Consider the following 13,911-nt stretch of genomic DNA (forward strand, 5'->3'; position numbering starts at 1 on the left):
ACAGGACCGGAGCTGATAAAATTGTTGATATGGATGTTATTTTTTTTTCTGACTGCGATTTCAAAACCATGCACCAGAATTCACTTCTTTAAACTCAGTAATGCATTTTGGATGTGTACCTAGAGTTTAAAGCAGAAAAACAGGAACTTTTAGAATTTTCATTTTTTGACCAAAACGACAGGACCGGACCTGATAAAAATGTTGATATGGATGTTATTTTTTTTCTGACTGCGATTTCAAAACCATGCACCAGAATTCACTTCTTTCAACTCAGTAATGCATTTTGGATGTGTACCTAGAGTTTAAAGCAGAAAAACAGGAACTTTTAGAATTTTCATTTTTTGACCAAAACGACAGGACCGGAGCTGATAAAAATGGTGATATGGATGTTATTTTTTTTCTGACTGCGATTTCAAAACCATGCACCAGAATTCACTTCTTTCAACTCAGTAATGCATTTTGGATGTGTACCTAGAGTTTAAAGCAGAAAAACAGGAACTTTTAGAATTTTCATTTTTTGACCAAAACGACAGGACCGGAGCTGATAAAAATGTTGATATGGATGTTTTTTTTTTCTGACTGCGATTTGAAAACCATGCACCAGAATTCACTTTTTTAAACTCAGTAATGCATTTTGGATGTGTACCTAGAGTTTAAAGCAGAAAAACAGGAACTTTTAGAATTTTCATTTTTTGACCAAAACGACAGGACCGGAGCTGATAAAAATGTTGATATGGATGTTATTTTTTTTCTGACTGCGATTTCAAAACCATGCACCAGAATTAACTTCTTTCAACTCAGTAATGCATTTTGGATGTGTACCTAGAGTTTAAAGCAGAAAAACAGGAACTTTTAGAATTTTCATTTGTTGACCAAAACGACAGGACCGGACCTGATAAAAATGTTGATATGGATGTTATTTTTTTTCTGACTGCGATTTCAAAACCATGCACCAGAATTCACTTCTTTCAACTCAGTAATGCATTTTGGATGTGTACCTAGAGTTTAAAGCAGAAAAACAGGAACTTTTAGAATTTTCATTTTTTGACCAAAACGACAGGACCGGAGCTGATGAAAATGTTGATATGGATGTTATTTTTTTTCTGACTGCGATTTCAAAACCATGCACCAGAATTCACTTCTTTCAACTCAGTAATGCATTTTGGATGTGTACCTAGAGTTTAAAGCAGAAAAACAGGAACTTTTAGAATTTTCATTTTTTGACCAAAACGACAGGACCGGAGCTGATAAAAATGTTGATATGGATGTTATTTTTTTTCTGACTGCGATTTCAAAACCATGCACCAGAATTTACTTCTTTCAACTCAGTAATGCATTTTGGATGTGTACCTAGAGTTTAAAAGAAGAAAAACAGGAACTTTTAGAATTTTCATTTTTTGACCAAAACGACAGGACCGGAGCTGATAAAAATGTTGATATGGATGTTATTTTTTTTTCTGACTGCGATTTCAAAACCATGCACCAGAATTCACTTCTTTAAACTCAGTAATGCATTTTGGATGTGTACCTAGAGTTTAAAGCAGAAAAACAGGAACTTTTAGAATTTTCATTTTTTGACCAAAACGACAGGACCGGAGCTGATAAAAATGTTGATATGGATGTTATTTTTTTTCTGACTGCGATTTCAAAACCATGCACCAGAATTCACTTCTTTCAACTCAGTAATGCATTTTGGATGTGTACCTAGAGTTTAAAGCAGAAAAACAGGAACTTTTAGAATTTTCATTTTTTGACCAAAACGACAGGACCGGAGCTGATAAAAATGTTGATATGGATGTTTTTTTTTCTGACTGCGATTTGAAAACCATGCACCAGAATTCACTTTTTTAAACTCAGTAATGCATTTTGGATGTGTACCTAGAGTTTAAAGCAGAAAAACAGGAACTTTTAGAATTTTCATTTTTTGACCAAAACGACAGGACCGGAGCTGATAAAAATGTTGATATGGATGTTATTTTTTTTCTGACTGCGATTTCAAAACCATGCACCAGAATTAACTTCTTTCAACTCAGTAATGCATTTTGGATGTGTACCTAGAGTTTAAAGCAGAAAAACAGGAACTTTTAGAATTTTCATTTGTTGACCAAAACGACAGGACCGGACCTGATAAAAATGTTGATATGGATGTTATTTTTTTTCTGACTGCGATTTCAAAACCATGCACCAGAATTCACTTCTTTCAACTCAGTAATGCATTTTGGATGTGTACCTAGAGTTTAAAGCAGAAAAACAGGAACTTTTAGAATTTTCATTTTTTGACCAAAACGACAGGACCGGAGCTGATAAAAATGTTGATATGGATGTTATTTTTTTTCTGACTGCGATTTCAAAACCATGCACCAGAATTCACTTCTTTCAACTCAGTAATGCATTTTGGATGTGTACCTAGAGTTTAAAGCAGAAAAACAGGAACTTTTAGAATTTTCATTTTTTGACCAAAACGACAGGACCGGAGCTGATGAAAATGTTGATATGGATGTTATTTTTTTTCTGACTGCGATTTCAAAACCATGCACCAGAATTCACTTCTTTCAACTCAGTAATGCATTTTGGATGTGTACCTAGAGTTTAAAGCAGAAAAACAGGAACTTTTAGAATTTTCATTTTTTGACCAAAACGACAGGACCGGAGCTGATAAAAATGTTGATATGGATGTTATTTTTTTTCTGACTGCGATTTCAAAACCATGCACCAGAATTCACTTCTTTAAACTCAGTAATGCATTTTGGATGTGTACCTAGAGTTTAAAGCAGAAAAACAGGAACTTTTAGAATTTTCATTTTTTGACCAAAACGACAGGACCGGAGCTGATAAAAATGTTGATATGGATGTTATTTTTTTTCTGACTGCGATTTCAAAACCATGCACCAGAATTCACTTCTTTCAACTCAGTAATGCATTTTGGATGTGTACCTAGAGTTTAAAGCAGAAAAACAGGAACTTTTAGAATTTTCATTTTTTGACCAAAACGACAGGACCGGAGCTGATAAAAATGGTGATATGGATGTTATTTTTTTTCTGACTGCGATTTCAAAACCATGCACCAGAATTCACTTCTTTCAACTCAGTAATGCATTTTGGATGTGTACCTAGAGTTTAAAGCAGAAAAACAGGAACTTTTAGAATTTTCATTTTTTGACCAAAACGACAGGACCGGAGCTGATAAAAATGTTGATATGGATGTTTTTTTTTTCTGACTGCGATTTGAAAACCATGCACCAGAATTCACTTTTTTAAACTCAGTAATGCATTTTGGATGTGTACCTAGAGTTTAAAGCAGAAAAACAGGAACTTTTAGAATTTTCATTTTTTGACCAAAACGACAGGACCGGAGCTGATAAAAATGTTGATATGGATGTTATTTTTTTTCTGACTGCGATTTCAAAACCATGCACCAGAATTAACTTCTTTCAACTCAGTAATGCATTTTGGATGTGTACCTAGAGTTTAAAGCAGAAAAACAGGAACTTTAAGAATTTTCATTTGTTGACCAAAACGACAGGACCGGACCTGATAAAAATGTTGATATGGATGTTATTTTTTTTCTGACTGCGATTTCAAAACCATGCACCAGAATTCACTTCTTTCAACTCAGTAATGCATTTTGGATGTGTACCTAGAGTTTAAAGCAGAAAAACAGGAACTTTTAGAATTTTCATTTTTTGACCAAAACGACAGGACCGGAGCTGATGAAAATGTTGATATGGATGTTATTTTTTTTCTGACTGCGATTTCAAAACCATGCACCAGAATTCACTTCTTTCAACTCAGTAATGCATTTTGGATGTGTACCTAGAGTTTAAAGCAGAAAAACAGGAACTTTTAGAATTTTCATTTTTTGACCAAAACGACAGGACCGGAGCTGATAAAAATGTTGATATGGATGTTATTTTTTTTCTGACTGCGATTTCAAAACCATGCACCAGAATTTACTTCTTTCAACTCAGTAATGCATTTTGGATGTGTACCTAGAGTTTAAAAGAAGAAAAACAGGAACTTTTAGAATTTTCATTTTTTGACCAAAACGACAGGACCGGAGCTGATAAAAATGTTGATATGGATGTTATTTTTTTTTCTGACTGCGATTTCAAAACCATGCACCAGAATTCACTTCTTTAAACTCAGTAATGCATTTTGGATGTGTACCTAGAGTTTAAAGCAGAAAAACAGGAACTTTTAGAATTTTCATTTTTTGACCAAAACGACAGGACCGGAGCTGATAAAAATGTTGATATGGATGTTATTTTTTTTCTGACTGCGATTTCAAAACCATGCACCAGAATTCACTTCTTTCAACTCAGTAATGCATTTTGGATGTGTACCTAGAGTTTAAAGCAGAAAAACAGGAACTTTTAGAATTTTCATTTTTTGACCAAAACGACAGGACCGGAGCTGATAAAAATGTTGATATGGATGTTTTTTTTTCTGACTGCGATTTGAAAACCATGCACCAGAATTCACTTTTTTAAACTCAGTAATGCATTTTGGATGTGTACCTAGAGTTTAAAGCAGAAAAACAGGAACTTTTAGAATTTTCATTTTTTGACCAAAACGACAGGACCGGAGCTGATAAAAATGTTGATATGGATGTTATTTTTTTTCTGACTGCGATTTCAAAACCATGCACCAGAATTAACTTCTTTCAACTCAGTAATGCATTTTGGATGTGTACCTAGAGTTTAAAGCAGAAAAACAGGAACTTTTAGAATTTTCATTTGTTGACCAAAACGACAGGACCGGACCTGATAAAAATGTTGATATGGATGTTATTTTTTTTCTGACTGCGATTTCAAAACCATGCACCAGAATTCACTTCTTTCAACTCAGTAATGCATTTTGGATGTGTACCTAGAGTTTAAAGCAGAAAAACAGGAACTTTTAGAATTTTCATTTTTTGACCAAAACGACAGGACCGGAGCTGATGAAAATGTTGATATGGATGTTATTTTTTTTCTGACTGCGATTTCAAAACCATGCACCAGAATTCACTTCTTTCAACTCAGTAATGCATTTTGGATGTTTACCTAGAGTTTAAAGCAGAAAAACAGGAACTTTTAGAATTTTCATTTTTTGACCAAAACGACAGGACCGGAGCTGATAAAAATGTTGATATGGATGTTATTTTTTTTCTGACTGCGATTTCAAAACCATGCACCAGAATTCACTTCTTTAAACTCAGTAATGCATTTTGGATGTGTACCTAGAGTTTAAAGCAGAAAAACAGGAACTTTTAGAATTTTCATTTTTTGACCAAAACGACAGGACCGGAGCTGATAAAAATGTTGATATGGATGTTATTTTTTTTCTGACTGCGATTTCAAAACCATGCACCAGAATCAACTTCTTTCAACTCAGTAATGCATTTTGGATGTGTACCTAGAGTTTAAAGCAGAAAAACAGGAACTTTTAGAATTTTAATTTGTTGACCAAAACGACAGGACCGGAGCTGATAAAAATGTTGATATGGATGTTATTTTTTTTCTGACTGCGATTTAAAAACCATGCACCAGAATTCACTTCTTTCAACTCAGTAATGCATTTTGGATGTGTACCTAGAGTTTAAAGCAGAAAAACAGGAACTTTTAGAATTTTCATTTTTTTGACCAAAACGACAGGACCGGAGCTGATAAAAATGTTGATATGGATGTTATTTTTTTTCTGACTGCGATTTCAAAACCATGCACCAGAATTCACTTCTTTAAACTCAGTAATGCATTTTGGATGTGTACCTAGAGTTTAAAGCAGAAAAACAGGAACTTTTAGAATTTTCATTTTTTGACCAAAACGACAGGACCGGAGCTGATAAAAATGTTGATATGGATGTTATTTTTTTTCTGACTGCGATTTCAAAACCATGCACCAGAATTCACTTCTTTCAACTCAGTAATGCATTCTGGATGTGTACCTAGAGTTTGAAGCAGAAAAACAGGAACTTTTAGAATTTTCATTTGTTGACCAAAACGACAGGACCGGACCTGATAAAAATGTTGATATGGATGTTATTTTTTTTCTGACTGCGATTTCAAAACCATGCACGAGAATTCACTTCTTTCAACTCAGTAATGCATTTTGGATGTGTACCTAGAGTTTAAAGCAGAAAAACAGGAACTTTTAGAATTTTCATTTTTTGACCAAAACGACAAGACCGGAGCTGATAAAAATGTTGATATGGATGTTATTTTTTTTCTGACTGCGAATTCAAAACCATGCACCAGAATTCACTTCTTTAAACTCAGTAATGCATTTTGGATGTGTACCTAGAGTTTAAAGCAGAAAAACAGGAACTTTTAGAATTTTCATTTTTTGACCAAAACGACAGGACCGGAGCTGATAAAAATGTTGATATGGATGTTATTTTTTTTCTGACTGCGATTTCAAAACCATGCACCAGAATCAACTTCTTTCAACTCAGTAATGCATTTTGGATGTTTACCTAGAGTTTAAAGCAGAAAAACAGGAACTTTTAGAATTTTCATTTTTTGACCAAAACGACAGGACCGGAGCTGATGAAAATGTTGATATGGATGTTATTTTTTTTCTGACTGCGATTTCAAAACCATGCACCAGAATTTACTTCTTTCAACTCAGTAATGCATTTTGGATGTGTACCTAGAGTTTAAAAGAAGAAAAACAGGAACTTTTAGAATTTTCATTTTTTGACCAAAATGACAGGACCGGAGCTGATAAAAATGTTGATATGGATGTTATTTTTTTTTCTGACTGCGATTTCAAAACCATGCACCAGAATTCACTTCTTTCAACTCAGTAATGCATTTTGGATGTGTACCTAGAGTTTAAAGCAGAAAAACAGGAACTTTTAGAATTTTCATTTTTTGACCAAAACGACAGGACCGGAGCTGATAAAAATGTTGATATGGATGTTATTTTTTTTCTGACTGCGATTTCAAAACCATGCACCAGAATTCACTTCTTTCAACTCAGTAATGCATTTTGGATGTGTACCTAGAGTTTAAAGCAGAAAAACAGGAACTTTTAGAATTTTCATTTTTTGACCAAAACGACAGGACCGGAGCTGATAAAAATGTTGATATGGATGTTATTTTTTTTCTGACTGCGATTTCAAAACCATGCACCAGAATTCACTTCTTTCAACTCAGTAATGCATTTTGGATGTGTACCTAGAGTTTAAAGCAGAAAAACAGGAACTTTTAGAATTTTCATTTTTTGACCAAAACGACAGGACCGGAGCTGATAAAAATGTTGATATGGATGTTTTTTTTTTCTGACTGCGATTTGAAAACCATGCACCAGAATTCACTTTTTTAAACTCAGTAATGCATTTTGGATGTGTACCTAGAGTTTAAAGCAGAAAAACAGGAACTTTTAGAATTTTCATTTTTTGACCAAAACGACAGGACCGGAGCTGATAAAAATGTTGATATGGATGTTATTTTTTTTCTGACTGCGATTTCAAAACCATGCACCAGAATTAACTTCTTTCAACTCAGTAATGCATTTTGGATGTGTACCTAGAGTTTAAAGCAGAAAAACAGGAACTTTTAGAATTTTAATTTGTTGACCAAAACGACAGGACCGGAGCTGATAAAAATGTTGATATGGATGTTATTTTTTTTCTGACTGCGATTTAAAAACCATGCACCAGAATTCACTTCTTTCAACTCAGTAATGCATTTTGGATGTGTACCTAGAGTTTAAAGCAGAAAAACAGGAACTTTTAGAATTTTCATTTTTTTGACCAAAACGACAGGACCGGAGCTGATAAAAATGTTGATATGGATGTTATTTTTTTTCTGACTGCGATTTCAAAACCATGCACCAGAATTCACTTCTTTCAACTCAGTAATGCATTCTGGATGTGTACCTAGAGTTTGAAGCAGAAAAACAGGAACTTTTAGAATTTTCATTTGTTGACCAAAACGACAGGACCGGACCTGATAAAAATGTTGATATGGATGTTATTTTTTTTCTGACTGCGATTTCAAAACCATGCACGAGAATTCACTTCTTTCAACTCAGTAATGCATTTTGGATGTGTACCTAGAGTTTAAAGCAGAAAAACAGGAACTTTTAGAATTTTCATTTTTTGACCAAAACGACAGGACCGGAGCTGATAAAAATGTTGATATGGATGTTATTTTTTTTCTGACTGCGAATTCAAAACCATGCACCAGAATTCACTTCTTTAAACTCAGTAATGCATTTTGGATGTGTACCTAGAGTTTAAAGCAGAAAAACAGGAACTTTTAGAATTTTCATTTTTTGACCAAAACGACAGGACCGGAGCTGATAAAAATGTTGATATGGATGTTATTTTTTATCTGACTGCGATTTCAAAACCATGCACCAGAATCAACTTCTTTCAACTCAGTAATGCATTTTGGATGTTTACCTAGAGTTTAAAGCAGAAAAACAGGAACTTTTAGAATTTTCATTTTTTGACCAAAACGACAGGACCGGAGCTGATGAAAATGTTGATATGGATGTTATTTTTTTTCTGACTGCGATTTGAAAACCATGCACCAGAATTTACTTCTTTCAACTCAGTAATGCATTTTGGATGTGTACCTAGAGTTTAAAAGAAGAAAAACAGGAACTTTTATAATTTTCATTTTTTGACCAAAACGACAGGACCGGAGCTGATAAAATTGTTGATATGGATGTTATTTTTTTTTCTGACTGCGATTTCAAAACCATGCACCAGAATTCACTTCTTTAAACTCAGTAATGCATTTTGGATGTGTACCTAGAGTTTAAAGCAGAAAAACAGGAACTTTTAGAATTTTCATTTTTTGACCAAAACGACAGGACCGGACCTGATAAAAATGTTGATATGGATGTTATTTTTTTTCTGACTGCGATTTCAAAACCATGCACCAGAATTCACTTCTTTCAACTCAGTAATGCATTTTGGATGTGTACCTAGAGTTTAAAGCAGAAAAACAGGAACTTTTAGAATTTTCATTTTTTGACCAAAACGACAGGACCGGAGCTGATAAAAATGGTGATATGGATGTTATTTTTTTTCTGACTGCGATTTCAAAACCATGCACCAGAATTCACTTCTTTCAACTCAGTAATGCATTTTGGATGTGTACCTAGAGTTTAAAGCAGAAAAACAGGAACTTTTAGAATTTTCATTTTTTGACCAAAACGACAGGACCGGAGCTGATAAAAATGTTGATATGGATGTTTTTTTTTTCTGACTGCGATTTGAAAACCATGCACCAGAATTCACTTTTTTAAACTCAGTAATGCATTTTGGATGTGTACCTAGAGTTTAAAGCAGAAAAACAGGAACTTTTAGAATTTTCATTTTTTGACCAAAACGACAGGACCGGAGCTGATAAAAATGTTGATATGGATGTTATTTTTTTTCTGACTGCGATTTCAAAACCATGCACCAGAATTAACTTCTTTCAACTCAGTAATGCATTTTGGATGTGTACCTAGAGTTTAAAGCAGAAAAACAGGAACTTTTAGAATTTTCATTTGTTGACCAAAACGACAGGACCGGACCTGATAAAAATGTTGATATGGATGTTATTTTTTTTCTGACTGCGATTTCAAAACCATGCACCAGAATTCACTTCTTTCAACTCAGTAATGCATTTTGGATGTGTACCTAGAGTTTAAAGCAGAAAAACAGGAACTTTTAGAATTTTCATTTTTTGACCAAAACGACAGGACCGGAGCTGATGAAAATGTTGATATGGATGTTATTTTTTTTCTGACTGCGATTTCAAAACCATGCACCAGAATTCACTTCTTTCAACTCAGTAATGCATTTTGGATGTGTACCTAGAGTTTAAAGCAGAAAAACAGGAACTTTTAGAATTTTCATTTTTTGACCAAAACGACAGGACCGGAGCTGATAAAAATGTTGATATGGATGTTATTTTTTTTCTGACTGCGATTTCAAAACCATGCACCAGAATTTACTTCTTTCAACTCAGTAATGCATTTTGGATGTGTACCTAGAGTTTAAAAGAAGAAAAACAGGAACTTTTAGAATTTTCATTTTTTGACCAAAACGACAGGACCGGAGCTGATAAAAATGTTGATATGGATGTTATTTTTTTTTCTGACTGCGATTTCAAAACCATGCACCAGAATTCACTTCTTTAAACTCAGTAATGCATTTTGGATGTGTACCTAGAGTTTAAAGCAGAAAAACAGGAACTTTTAGAATTTTCATTTTTTGACCAAAACGACAGGACCGGAGCTGATAAAAATGTTGATATGGATGTTATTTTTTTTCTGACTGCGATTTCAAAACCATGCACCAGAATTAACTTCTTTCAACTCAGTAATGCATTTTGGATGTGTACCTAGAGTTTAAAGCAGAAAAACAGGAACTTTTAGAATTTTCATTTGTTGACCAAAACGACAGGACCGGACCTGATAAAAATGTTGATATGGATGTTATTTTTTTTCTGACTGCGATTTCAAAACCATGCACCAGAATTCACTTCTTTCAACTCAGTAATGCATTTTGGATGTGTACCTAGAGTTTAAAGCAGAAAAACAGGAACTTTTAGAATTTTCATTTTTTGACCAAAACGACAGGACCGGAGCTGATGAAAATGTTGATATGGATGTTATTTTTTTTCTGACTGCGATTTCAAAACCATGCACCAGAATTCACTTCTTTCAACTCAGTAATGCATTTTGGATGTTTACCTAGAGTTTAAAGCAGAAAAACAGGAACTTTTAGAATTTTCATTTTTTGACCAAAACGACAGGACCGGAGCTGATAAAAATGTTGATATGGATGTTATTTTTTTTCTGACTGCGATTTCAAAACCATGCACCAGAATTCACTTCTTTAAACTCAGTAATGCATTTTGGATGTGTACCTAGAGTTTAAAGCAGAAAAACAGGAACTTTTAGAATTTTCATTTTTTGACCAAAACGACAGGACCGGAGCTGATAAAAATGTTGATATGGATGTTATTTTTTTTCTGACTGCGATTTCAAAACCATGCACCAGAATCAACTTCTTTCAACTCAGTAATGCATTTTGGATGTGTACCTAGAGTTTAAAGCAGAAAAACAGGAACTTTTAGAATTTTAATTTGTTGACCAAAACGACAGGACCGGAGCTGATAAAAATGTTGATATGGATGTTATTTTTTTTCTGACTGCGATTTAAAAACCATGCACCAGAATTCACTTCTTTCAACTCAGTAATGCATTTTGGATGTGTACCTAGAGTTTAAAGCAGAAAAACAGGAACTTTTAGAATTTTCATTTTTTTGACCAAAACGACAGGACCGGAGCTGATAAAAATGTTGATATGGATGTTATTTTTTTTCTGACTGCGATTTCAAAACCATGCACCAGAATTCACTTCTTTAAACTCAGTAATGCATTTTGGATGTGTACCTAGAGTTTAAAGCAGAAAAACAGGAACTTTTAGAATTTTCATTTTTTGACCAAAACGACAGGACCGGAGCTGATAAAAATGTTGATATGGATGTTATTTTTTTTCTGACTGCGATTTCAAAACCATGCACCAGAATTCACTTCTTTCAACTCAGTAATGCATTCTGGATGTGTACCTAGAGTTTGAAGCAGAAAAACAGGAACTTTTAGAATTTTCATTTGTTGACCAAAACGACAGGACCGGACCTGATAAAAATGTTGATATGGATGTTATTTTTTTTCTGACTGCGATTTCAAAACCATGCACGAGAATTCACTTCTTTCAACTCAGTAATGCATTTTGGATGTGTACCTAGAGTTTAAAGCAGAAAAACAGGAACTTTTAGAATTTTCATTTTTTGACCAAAACGACAAGACCGGAGCTGATAAAAATGTTGATATGGATGTTATTTTTTTTCTGACTGCGAATTCAAAACCATGCACCAGAATTCACTTCTTTAAACTCAGTAATGCATTTTGGATGTGTACCTAGAGTTTAAAGCAGAAAAACAGGAACTTTTAGAATTTTCATTTTTTGACCAAAACGACAGGACCGGAGCTGATAAAAATGTTGATATGGATGTTATTTTTTTTCTGACTGCGATTTCAAAACCATGCACCAGAATCAACTTCTTTCAACTCAGTAATGCATTTTGGATGTTTACCTAGAGTTTAAAGCAGAAAAACAGGAACTTTTAGAATTTTCATTTTTTGACCAAAACGACAGGACCGGAGCTGATGAAAATGTTGATATGGATGTTATTTTTTTTCTGACTGCGATTTCAAAACCATGCACCAGAATTTACTTCTTTCAACTCAGTAATGCATTTTGGATGTGTACCTAGAGTTTAAAAGAAGAAAAACAGGAACTTTTAGAATTTTCATTTTTTGACCAAAATGACAGGACCGGAGCTGATAAAAATGTTGATATGGATGTTATTTTTTTTTCTGACTGCGATTTCAAAACCATGCACCAGAATTCACTTCTTTCAACTCAGTAATGCATTTTGGATGTGTACCTAGAGTTTAAAGCAGAAAAACAGGAACTTTTAGAATTTTCATTTTTTGACCAAAACGACAGGACCGGAGCTGATAAAAATGTTGATATGGATGTTATTTTTTTTCTGACTGCGATTTCAAAACCATGCACCAGAATTCACTTCTTTCAACTCAGTAATGCATTTTGGATGTGTACCTAGAGTTTAAAGCAGAAAAACAGGAACTTTTAGAATTTTCATTTTTTGACCAAAACGACAGGACCGGAGCTGATAAAAATGTTGATATGGATGTTATTTTTTTTCTGACTGCGATTTCAAAACCATGCACCAGAATTCACTTCTTTCAACTCAGTAATGCATTTTGGATGTGTACCTAGAGTTTAAAGCAGAAAAACAGGAACTTTTAGAATTTTCATTTTTTGACCAAAACGACAGGACCGGAGCTGATAAAAATGTTGATATGGATGTTTTTTTTTTCTGACTGCGATTTGAAAACCATGCACCAGAATTCACTTTTTTAAACTCAGTAATGCATTTTGGATGTGTACCTAGAGTTTAAAGCAGAAAAACAGGAACTTTTAGAATTTTCATTTTTTGACCAAAACGACAGGACCGGAGCTGATAAAAATGTTGATATGGATGTTATTTTTTTTCTGACTGCGATTTCAAAACCATGCACCAGAATTAACTTCTTTCAACTCAGTAATGCATTTTGGATGTGTACCTAGAGTTTAAAGCAGAAAAACAGGAACTTTTAGAATTTTAATTTGTTGACCAAAACGACAGGACCGGAGCTGATAAAAATGTTGATATGGATGTTATTTTTTTTCTGACTGCGATTTAAAAACCATGCACCAGAATTCACTTCTTTCAACTCAGTAATGCATTTTGGATGTGTACCTAGAGTTTAAAGCAGAAAAACAGGAACTTTTAGAATTTTCATTTTTTTGACCAAAACGACAGGACCGGAGCTGATAAAAATGTTGATATGGATGTTATTTTTTTTCTGACTGCGATTTCAAAACCATGCACCAGAATTCACTTCTTTCAACTCAGTAATGCATTCTGGATGTGTACCTAGAGTTTGAAGCAGAAAAACAGGAACTTTTAGAATTTTCATTTGTTGACCAAAACGACAGGACCGGACCTGATAAAAATGTTGATATGGATGTTATTTTTTTTCTGACTGCGATTTCAAAACCATGCACGAGAATTCACTTCTTTCAACTCAGTAATGCATTTTGGATGTGTACCTAGAGTTTAAAGCAGAAAAACAGGAACTTTTAGAATTTTCATTTTTTGACCAAAACGACAGGACCGGAGCTGATAAAAATGTTGATATGGATGTTATTTTTTTTCTGACTGCGAATTCAAAACCATGCACCAGAATTCACTTCTTTAAACTCAGTAATGCATTTTGGATGTGTACCTAGAGTTTAAAGCAGAAAAACAGGAACTTTTAGAATTTTCATTTTTTGACCAAAAC

The sequence above is a fragment of the Crinia signifera genome, chromosome 11, assembly GCF_055691185.1.
Source record: "Crinia signifera chromosome 11, ASM5569118v1, whole genome shotgun sequence".
In the NCBI taxonomy this organism is placed as follows: Eukaryota; Metazoa; Chordata; class Amphibia; order Anura; family Myobatrachidae; genus Crinia; species Crinia signifera.